The following is a 12,198-nucleotide window of genomic DNA, read 5'->3' as shown; positions in this document are numbered from 1 at the left end:
TGCATATACACAAAATAAGAAATGAGAAAGGAGATATCACCACTGACCCCACAGAAATAAAGACTATCATAAAAGGATACTTTGAAAAACTATATTCCAAAAAAATGACAATTCAGAGGAAATGGACAAATTCCTAGAAACACATAAGCAGCCTATACTGATGAAAGAAGAAATTGATGATCTCAACAAACCAATCACAAGTAAAGAGATAGAATCAGTCATCAAAAACCTCCCAACTGAGAAGAGCCCAGGGCCAGATGGCTTCACAGGTGAATTCTACCACACATTCCAGAAAGAACTAACACCAATCCTGCTGAAACTCTTCCAAAAAATCGAAACAGAAGGAACATTGCCTAACTCCTTCTATGATGCCACCATTACCCTAGTACCAAAGCCAAACAAAGACACCACAAGAAAGGAAAATTACAGACCAATCTCTCTAATGAACCTAGATGCAAAAATACTTAACAGAATAATTGCTAATCATATTCAACAACACATTAAACGAATTATACACCACGACCAATTGGGATTCATTCCAGGTATGCAAGGATGGTTCAACATAAGAAAATCAATCAATGTAATACACCATATAAAGAGATGGAAGGAAAAAAATCACATGATTATATCTATAGATGCAGAAAAAGCATTTGACAAAATACAGCACACTTTCTTGATAAAAACACTCCAAAAGATCGGGATACAAGGAAATTTTTTCAACATGATAAAGGGGATATATGAAAAACCTACAGCCAACATTGTTTACAATGAAGAAGTCCTAAAATCCTTCCCTCTAAAGTCAGGAACAAGACAAGGATGCCCACTGTCTCCCCTTCTATTTAATATTGTCTTAAAAGTACTTTCTCAAGCACTGAGGCAAGAACCAGATATAAAAGGCATTCAAATTGGAAAGGAAGAAGTCAAAATTTCATTATTTGCAGATGACATGATCCTATACATAGAAAACCCTGAGATGTTCACAACAAAGCTTCTAGAACTCATAAATGAGTTTAGTAAAGTCTCAGGTTATAAGATCAATGCACAAAAATCAGTAGCATTTCTGTACACAATAATGAGCAAGATCAGGAGGAAATCCAGATACAAATACCATTCACAATAGTAAATTAAAATATCAACTATTTAGGAATAAATGTAACTAAAGATGTAAAAAATGTATACACTGAGAACTATACAAGACTGTTCAAGGAAATCAAAGAAGTTCTAAATAAATGGAAGAATATTCTCTGTTTATGGATAGGAAGACTAAATATTATTAAGATGTCTATCCTACTAAAACTGATCTACACATTCAATGCAACCACAATAAAAATCAACACAGCCTTCTTTAAGGAACTAGAAAAACTAACTATGAAATTTATTTGGAAAGGAAAGAGACCCCGAATAGCCAAAGACATACTGAAAAAGAAAAACGAAATTGGAGGAATCACACTACCTGACTTCAAAGCATACTACAAAGCTACAGTAGTGAAAACAGCATGGTATTGGCATAAGGAGAGACACACAGACCAATGGAATTGAATTGAAAGTTCTGATATAGAACCTCATATATATATAGCCATATAATATTCGATAAAGCCACCAAACCCTCTCAACTGGGAGAGAATGGACTATTCAAAAAATGGTGACTGGAGAACTGGATAGCCATATGTAGAAGAATGAAAGAGGATTACCATCTCACACCTTATACAAAGATCAACTCCAGATGGATCAAAGACCTAAATATAAGAGCCAAGACCATAAAGACCTTGGAAAGCAGTGTAGGGAAACATCTACAAGACCTTGTAATAGGAAATGGCTTCATGAACATCACACCAAAAGCACGAGCAGCAAAAGAACAAATAGATAAATGGGACTTCCTCAAAATTAAACCCTTCTGCACCTCAAAGGAGTTTGTCAAGAAAGTAAAAAGGGAACCTACATAATGGAAGAAAATATTTGGCAACCATATATCCGATTAAGAGACTTATAACTTGCATATATGAAGAACTCCTATATCTTGAAAATAAAAAGATAAACAACCCATTTAAAAAATGGGAAAAAGATTTAAACAGACAGTTCTCCAAAGAAGAAATACAAATGGCTAAAAATCACATGAAAAAAATGCTCCAAATCTCTAGCTATCAGGGAAATGCAAATCAAAACTACAATGAGATACCATCTTACTCCCATAAGATTGGCAGCTATGAAAAAAACAGAAGAATACAAATGCTGGAATGGATGTGAAGAAAGGGGAACACTCATCCACTGTTGGTGGGAATGCAGATGGATCCAACCATTCTGGAAGACAGTTTGGGGGTTTCTCAAAAAACTAACCATAGATTTGCCATATGACCCAGCAATACCACTGCTGGGTATATACCCAGCAGAACTGAAAACAAGGACACAAACCGTTATATGCACACCAATGTTCATAGCAGCATTGTTCACTACCGCCAAAAGTTAGAATCAACCCAAATGCTCATCAGCAGATGAGTGGATCAATAAAATGTAATATATACATATAATGGAATACTACTCGGCTTTAAGAACAAATACACTATAAACACACGTGATAACATGGATGAATCTTGAGAACTCTATGTTGAGTGAAGCAACCCAGGCATTGAAGGACAAATTCTATATAAACTCAAGTATATGAAATAAGCAAGTTGCCTCAGAGAGCTAGAGACTGGAAGATAGGCTCACAGGAAAATGGAGGGTAGAGGAAGGATGTAAGCTGACATCTACATGGGTGAAATCTATGATAAGCTGGGGGTAAGTATGTGCACAAGGAAGAGATAAAATGGGGGCATAGATTCACCTTTGGGTGGGGCTTTGCAGGTTTGAGGGTGGCTAAGGATGGGCAGATGGGTAATATTGCCCAAGAAATTGGGGGGAGGGAGGGGCAACATATGAACATAGGAGATTGTCAGGTGTTGGTTGAAAGTAAAATGCTGAGAAAACCTTTTCAAAATATAATTAGGAAAGTTACCTGTTTAAGATACTCAAAGGACATAACCTGATGCAGGATAGACTCCTAGGGAATATCTGAATGCTCATTTTGCCAGAGTGGGTTATACCATTGGGTAAAGACCCATATAATGAGAGTGAAGGTAGACCCACATCCTGGGGAGGACTAATGCCATCAAATAGAGGGAACTGTATCTCTCAAGAGAATGGGTGACTCCCAGGGTATTAGGGCAGTTGAGCAAGTCAAGCCCTCAACACTGTTGCAAGTATCTCTGAACATGGCTCCTCAAGAAAGGAAGATTGACTGTCACTGTGGGCCCCAAGGGGAGGGGGAAATAGATATTGAATAGATGGAACCAAAGTAAATGTGAGGGCAAAAGAAGTGTTTCACAAGAGTTCACAAGGATGGATATAAAACATGTAATATTACACCAAAAACATATAGGGAACGACAGACTAATAATGTAAACCATAATGTAAAACATAGGATAACTAAAAAATTTAGAAAACTGTATAGCCTAAAGTGTAAACCACAATGTAAACACAAATGTTACCTTGTTTGAAAGCTATTGTCTCAATATCTGTACATCAGTTTCAGTAAATATGATATGAATAAGTTAAAAGATTATCGCTGTGGAAGGGAAAAGGTTTTATATTGGATATGTGGGAGTACTGTATATTGTATAGATGAATTACTGTGTTCTAAGGCTCTTGTGAAGAGAAGCTCAATAATTAGGAAAAAAGAAAAGAAAAAGATAGGATGTAGAATTTTTCCAAATCAATATGTATTCTATATCTAACCTTTAAACTCATCGCTATATTCCATTTTACTAGTAAGGGAACCTGACATACTGGGCTTCACTTTTCAGGAAGTTTTGGATCACAGAATGGTTCAACAATGGCAGCTGAGGAACACTGGTATGGGATGTTATTGACAGGTGATATATGGTTGACAGGGAGTTATACAGGGCATGTGTCCTGGGTGCATGGAAATGTTTGGATATACTCATAGTGGAAACAATTGAAAACAACAGCTGGGGGGGTACTGGGTTCCTGGCCAGTGGGGGGGGGGCTCTGTCATGGTCCCTAGGGGAGCAGCAGCAGTCTCCCAGGTGCAACGGCAAGGACCAGGAGGGAATGAGGGTCCAACAGTGAGCCCCTGATACTAATAACTATTCTTGTGAACCTATACACTGGAAATAAGAACAAGGCCTAGAGCAGCACTGTGCCTAAAAGTTCCCTCCTGACAGCCTCCGTGTTACTCAAATGTGGCCAGCCTCAAAGCCAAACTCAGCATGTAAATGCAATGCCTTCCCCCCTATGTGGGACATGACACCCGGGGATGAGCCTCCCTGGCACCAAGGGATCACTACTAAGTACCAGCTGATGATGTAACTAGAAAATGACCTTGAATTAAAGGTTCAATGCGGACCAGCAGAATATCCCTGTCTACATAGAATAACAGGAGTTCAAAATGCTGTTTGACCTAAAGTAAGGGGGAAATGGAAAGGACAAATGAGTTCATATGGCTATGAGTCTCTAAAAAAGAGTCTGGAGGTTGTCAGAAGGATTGCCCTTATGCACACTTGAGCAGAGTCTCAGAGACAGACAAAGTAGATACAACCGCAGGTATTGATCCTTTTGAGGGGTAAAGAGACCCACAGGTTCTATGGTCATGGGAGATGGGGTTCACTGCCATGTCAGTTGGCCCTTCTTTGGAGCTGGTGTTTCTGCGTGATGGAACTGGACTCAGATGGGATCTCTTTTCACAAGCCTTTCATGCTACTTTACTAGAATTGTAGTTGGTGCTGGGGTTTAAGATTTTTCTAGGGGATTTGAATCTCTGGACTGACAATATGATAGCCAGGCCCTGAGCCCCAACAGACTTTAGCTCCTACATTCTGATTTATTGGACTTACCCCATTCAGCTAACATGGAGTTGAAGAAGGTCAACCACCACACCATGGAGCTTAGAGTGCCTACAACTGAAAGCAGGAAAATTGCATCCAGTATCTATGTGGAATCTAAACCCCCTCTTGACATAGATGTGGAATGGACACAACCAAGCCAAGGTCCACAGGAAGGAGGAATACAGTAAGGATGAGAGTGGACTTAATGGTCTCCTATTCATGAACTATTGTGGTTAATAATCGAGAAAATGTGGCATTGGTGTGGAAAAAGTGGCCATGGTGGCTTCTGGGTGCGGGGAATGGGAGGAAGAGATGAGATGTGGAGGCATTTTCGGGACTTGGAGTTGTCCTGGGTGGTGCTCCAGGGACAATTGCCGGAATCGTATGTCCTCCCATGGCCCACTGGATGGAACGTGGGAGAGTGTGGGCTATGGTGTGGACCACAGGACATGGGGTACAGTGATGCCCAGAGATGTACTCACCAGATGCAATGGACATGTCATGATGTTGGGGGAGAGTGTTACTGTGGGGGGAGTGGTGGGGTGGGGGTGGTGGGGGTGAATGGGGACCTCACATTTTTTAATGTAATATTTTTTTAAAAAATGAATAAATTGAGTAGAATTTGGGAAAAAAAAGGAGGCACTGGGACCCGAACCTGGGATCTCCCATGTGTTAGTCTGGTACCCAAGTGGTTGAGCCACATCTGCTTCCCTAGATAACCATTTTTAAATTTATTTATTTTTATTGTTGAATTATAGGATTTCTTTATAAATTCTGGATGTTAATCCCTTATCAGAAAAAATAAAATAAAATTAAATTAAATTAAAAAAAAAAAAAAGAGAAAGGGAAGGACATGACATTACATATTAATAAAAAGGGCACTTGCCCAGGAAGGAATAACAATCATAAATATATATACACGTAACCAGGATGCCCCAAATTATATAATGCAAACAAAGGCAAAAATGAAGGGAAAAATAGATGTCTCTAAAATAACATTTGGAGTCATTAATACACCACTCCCAGCCTTGGACAGAAAGTCTGGGCAGAGAATCAAGAAAAAGCTTAAATAATATGCTAAATGGACTAAACCTAATAGTGGTATGCAGAACAGTACACCCCCAAACAGCAGGGTATGTAAACTTCTCATGTGCTCATGGATCTTTCTCCAGCATAGATGATATGTTGGTTTACAAAGCAGATCTCAATAAATTCAACAAGATAGAAATTATACAACACAGTTTCTTTGATCAAAATAGAATAAAATTGGAAATCAACAAGAGGTGGAAAAGGGAAAACTCACAAATATATAGAGATTAAACAACACACTCTCAAATAATCAGTAGGTCAAAGAAGAAATGTCAAGAGAAATCAATACATATCTCAAGGTGAATGCAAATAAGAACACAACATATAAGAACATGAGATGCAGCAAAGGCAGTGCTTAGAAAGAAATTTATTGCCCTCAATTCCTACATTAAAAAAGAAGAGCTAAAATCAATGGCCTAGTTACACAGCTGGAGGAACTAGAAAATGAACAGCAAGTTAATGCCAAAGCAAGTAGGAGTGAAATTGATGTGGGCTATGGGTGGGAGGCTGTTCATCCCTTTGTGTCCTGACTTGTAGGTGTGGGATAGTGAGAGGCTGCAGTCCTGCCCTTGGTGACCATGGCAGTGACTCCAGTCCTGGAAGGCAATTTAGCAATGCAAACTCTATATACATACCAGTCAGTCCAGGGAAACTCTGATGGTGGTGATGCCGAAACTTAAGGGAACTTGGACTTGGCCTCGAAGGAGAAACATAATATAGCCTGTGCATAAATTCAAAATCATCTAATTCTGTATCCAAGTGTGCCTAGTCTCTAGAAATCCAGTTAAGCAATAGGGGTTTGACTGTTCAGAAAGGATATAAGACTGAATGTGTATTCAATCTTGCATCCAGATGGAATGTCGGCAAGATGCTAATTCAAGCTCATCTGAAATGTGGGCGATATGTTAATTTTACACCTACCTGGTACTCAAGCAAACATTTAACTAAGAAAGAAAGTCGTTTTCTTGGATTAAAGCACCATTTGATTCCCCACCCTGTATAAAAGGAACTTGAAAATCTTGTTGGAGGCTCGAGTTTGAAACAGAAAGCTCACAACAGTTTGGCTGGAAGGGAAGGCAATGCAGAAATAAAGGTAGACACAAGAGGGGAGACAAACCTGGGACCAAGAGACTCACAGCTTCTGGAACTGAGAGCCTCAACCCTAGTTTTCCCATTGCATTTATTGGGAAACTACCAGGCAGCTGTTTACTGTCTGAACTGCAACATCATTTACAATAACAGGGAACAATTGCAACATCTAACTGCAACATTTAACAAGTATAACATTTAAGATAACAAACAGGTAAGCCAGTTTCCCACAACAGATATCCATATCCAGAAAAAAAGAAAGAGCACCCTTATCTCACACCTTATACAAAACTTAACTCAAAATGGATCAAGATCTAAATAAGAAAGCTAAAACCATAAAGCTCCTAGAAGAGAAGGTAGGAAAACATCTGCAAAACATGATGAATTAATAAACTTTATACCAAAAGAAAAAGCAGTGAAAGAGAACATAGATAAACAGGACCTCCTCAAATTTAACACTTTTGTTAGACAAAGGACTTCGTCAAGAAACTGAAAAACTAGCTCACTCAATGGGAGAAAATATTTGGAAACCACATATCCAATAAAGATTTGATTGTCACACTATATAATGAGATCATACAACTCAACAAAAGAGTAAGCAATCCAATTTTTAAAACGGGCAGATTTAAATGGACATTTCTCAAAAGAGGAAATACAAATGGGCAAAAACAAATGAAACAATTTTTCGTATCACTAGGTATTAGGAAAACGCAAAGCAAAATGACAATGAGCTATCATCTCACACAGCATGGAATTGCCTTTCTTAAAAAAACAAAAAATAGTAAATGCTGGAGAGGGTGGGAAGAATTAGCAAAACTCCTTCACTCTTGGTGGGATTGTAAAATGGTGCAGCCTCTGGGGAAGACAGTGTGGCAGTTAATCAGGAAGATAAATATAGAACTGCCATATTGTCCAGCAATTCCTCTACTAGAAATATATCCAGAAGAACTGAAAACTGTAACATGAACAGACATTTGCACATAAATGTTCATAGCAGCATTAGTCACAATTGCCAAAAGATGGAAACAACCGAAGTGTCCGTGAACCAATGAATGGGTAAACAAAATGTGGTATGTACGTATGATTAAATACTATGCTGCAATAAGAAGAAATGAAATTGAGACACATATGATAACATTGATGAACCTTGAGGACTTTATGTTAAACGAAGTAAGCCAGACACAAAAGGACAAATACTGCATGGTCTCACTAATATGAACTAAATAGGAAGTATAAATACATGGAGTTAAAATCTAGAGTATAGATTATTAGAAGATAATAGGAGTGCTATGAAGGAGTACTGACGTTTAATGTATGTAGAAGTATTAATAAACTTGACTGTAAAAGTGTGGAAATGGATAGAGTTGATGGTAACACATTCTAATGAGTAGCAGTTGGATTATAAAAGGGATTGAGGCTGAAAAGGGTTGTGTAGGGAAGTAAATGTCAATTGAGAGAAGTCTAGAGAATTACACAGTGAATACAGAGTGAATGAGAATTTTGGGTGATAGTACAGATGCAAGAATGTCCTGTGAACTAGAGCAGATATATATCACTATTACAAGGTGGTGGGAATTGGCAAAGCATGGGGAAAATATAATTAATGTAATCTATGGACTATAGTTAACAGCAATTCTGCATTACTCTTCATCAGCACCAAAGATGTACAGTGTTAATAATAGGGAATATGGAAAAAATATGCCAAATGAACATTACTGAACATGGTTAGTGGTAATAATCTGATAATAGCTCATAATCTATAACAAGTGGTCCACAATAGTGTGGTGTATTGGTGAAGGGGTGTTGTATGGAAATTCTACACATGTGCATGATTGTTTTGTAAGTTCACAACTTCTCTAATAAAAATATATTTTTAAAAAACTCCCAAAGAAGAAAAGCCCATGTCCAATGACTTTCCAGGTGATTAACACCAACCATTCATAATTGATTTAATGCCAGTCTTGCATAAGTTCTTCCAAAAGGTTGAACAAGAAACAATGAAACCAAACTCATGCCATGAAGCCAACATCACCCTAATACCAAAACCAGATTAAGATACTACGAAAGAAGAAAATTACAGACCAATATCTCTAATGAGTATAGATGCAAAAATATTCAACAAAACACTTGCAAAACAAATCCTACATTAAAGGAATTATATATCACCTCACTGTCACCATGGTTATTCAATATTGTGCTAGAAGTTCTAACTAGGGCAATTAGGCTAGATAAAATAAAGGGCACCGAACAGGAAAAGAAGTAAAATTTTTGCTATTCATTGATGATATGATACTTTATTTGGAAAACCCTGAAATATCCACAACAAAGCTATTAAAATAAACAGACATGTTCAGCAAAGTTGTAGGATATAAGATTAATAAAAATCTATAACTTTTCTATACACTAGTGATATACAATCTGAGGAGGAAATCAGAAAAAAAACCTTCCATTTATAATACTGACAAAAATAACCAAATATTTAGAAATAAACTTAACCAAGGACATAAAGCACTTGTATTCAGAAAAAAAAACAAAACACTGCTAAAAGAAACTAAAGAAGACTTAAATAAATGAAAGAGCATTCCATATTCATAGTTTGCAATACTAAATATCATTAAGATGTCAGTTCTACCCAAACCAATTTATAGATTCAATGCAAAACTAATAAAAATCCCAACAGCCTTTCTTGCAGAAATTGAAAAGCCAATAATCAAATTTATTTGGAAGGGAAAGGAGCCTCAAATGGCCAAAATGTCTTTAAAAAGAAGAATGAAGTTGAAGCTCTCATTTTACTTAGCCACAGTGGTAAAACAGCATTGTTCTGGCTAAAAACAGACAAATTGACCAATGGAACTAAATCAAGAACTCAGAAATAGAACCTCACTTCTACAGTCAAGTGAATTTTGAAAAGGCTGTTAAACCCACCTAACTGGACCAGAGCAGTCTATTCAACAAATAGTGCTGGGAGGACTGGATAAAAGAACAAGAACCTCTACCTCACACCTTATACAAAAATTTACTCAAATTGGATCAGGGGCCTAAACATAAAAGTGAAATCCATAAAACTCATAGAAGAAAATGTATGAAAACATCTTCAAAATTTTGTGGTAAGCAGCAGTTTCTTAAATCTTAGGCCCAAAGCACAAGCAACCAAAAGGAATAAATAAATGGTCCCTCCTCAAAAGTAAACACTTTTATACCTCAAAGAACTTTGTCAAAAGGGTGAAAAGGCAGTTGACTCAATGGGAGAAAACATTTGGCAATCACATATCTGATAAGAGATTAATATCCATATTATACCAAGAAATCATACAGTTCAACAATAAAAACACAAACTACCCTAATAAAAAATGGACAAAAGACTTGAAAAGACAATTGTCCAAAGAAGAAATACAACTGGCAAAGAAACACATGACAAAAGTTTTCAACATCGCTAGCAATAAGGGAAATGCAAATCAAAACTACAATGTGATATCTTTACACACCTATTAGACTGGCTGGTCAATGCCAATTTTTTTTTCAATGGGGGAGGGGGTAGAGACACTTTAGGGCAGTGAAGGCTGCTGGGGCTTGCATGCAGTGCCCAAGAGAAAATTTAAAAATTTTTAAATACTTACATAATTCATTTTGCTTACTTACTGTAATTAAATTGTTTATTTGCCTTATTTATAAAAAATAAATGTGTGAAAGGTATGTTCATACAAGAAATATTTGTTGAATAATGGGCCTTGCTATTATCCTCAATTTTCAACTTACTCGAAGGGTCCTGGAACTTATTGGTTACGTAAAATGAGTTTCTACTTATGTTTTAATGAGGTTATGTGAAATTCATATAACATCAATAAACCATGTTTAAAGTATACAATTCAGAGGCATTTAGCACATTTACAATAGCTTACAACTATCTCCTCTATCTAGCTGCAACACCCTTTACCACCCCGAAGGGAGACCCTGACATACATTAAGCAGTCATTTTCCATTCTCTCTGCTCCCCATGCCCTCAACCACCCTGATCCCCTAGCAAGCATTAATTGGCTTTCTGTTTCTATTGATTTAACTCTGCTGGATATTTCATAAATGGAATCATACAATATGTGACGTTTTGTGTCTGGCTTGTTTTACTTAGCATAGTGATTTTAATGATTTTAAGGTTCAGTCATATTGTGACATGCATTAGTACCTCATACCGTTTTACGGTTGAATAATATTCCATTGTATGTATATATACTACATTTTGTGTATCCATTCATCCCTTGATGGAGATCTGTTTTTTGTCACCTTTTGGTTATTGTGAATAGTGCTGCTATGAACATTCATTTACAAATATATGTTTGATGACGTGTTTTTAATATTTTTGGGTGTATACCTAAGAATAAAACTGCTGTATAATATTGTAAAATCAATGTCTAACTTTTTGAAACCACCAAACAGTTTTCCACAGTGATTGCACAATTTTACATTCCCACCAGCAATGTAATTCCTCCACATCCTCACCAACCATTGTTATCCACAACCCCCTCAATTTGTTAATTTGAGTCATCATACTGGGTAAACTATGTTCCCCAATTTAAATATGCCCTTAACCTTAATCAGCATTCCTGTGGGTATAAAACCATTGTAAATAAGATCTATTGAAGATGTCATTTTAGTTAAGGTGTGGCCCAACTGGATAGGGTTGGGCCTTAACCTGGACTACTGGAGGCTTTATAAAGAGAAAGAAACCAAAAGTCAGAGTTAGAGAAAGCCATAGGGAGGAGCTACAAGCTGGAAGTCTACAGAACCTGGAAGAGAAAGGAGGGGACACTGTCATGTGATTCAAGGCAAGGATAAAAGCCAAGGAACTCCAAGGATTGCCGGCAGCCAGCACCAGAATGTTACAGAGTTTGGGAGAAAGTAACCTTGCTCATGCCTCAATTTTGGATTTCTTCTACTCACAAAACTGTGAACCAAAAAAACTTCCCATTGTTTAAGCCATCCCCTTTTGTGGTATTGGCCACAGCAGTCTGACAAAATTGACACAGGTTATGAAGTGGTATCTCATTCTCACTTTGATTTCCCTTTCCCTAGTGATTAATGACATTTAGCATCTTTTCATATGCTTATTGGGCATTTGTATATCATCTTTGGAATGTCTATTCAT

This window comes from Dasypus novemcinctus, chromosome 3 (genome assembly GCF_030445035.2).
Source record: "Dasypus novemcinctus isolate mDasNov1 chromosome 3, mDasNov1.1.hap2, whole genome shotgun sequence".
NCBI lineage: Eukaryota > Metazoa > Chordata > Mammalia > Cingulata > Dasypodidae > Dasypus > Dasypus novemcinctus.
This window is presented reverse-complemented; position numbering follows the sequence as displayed.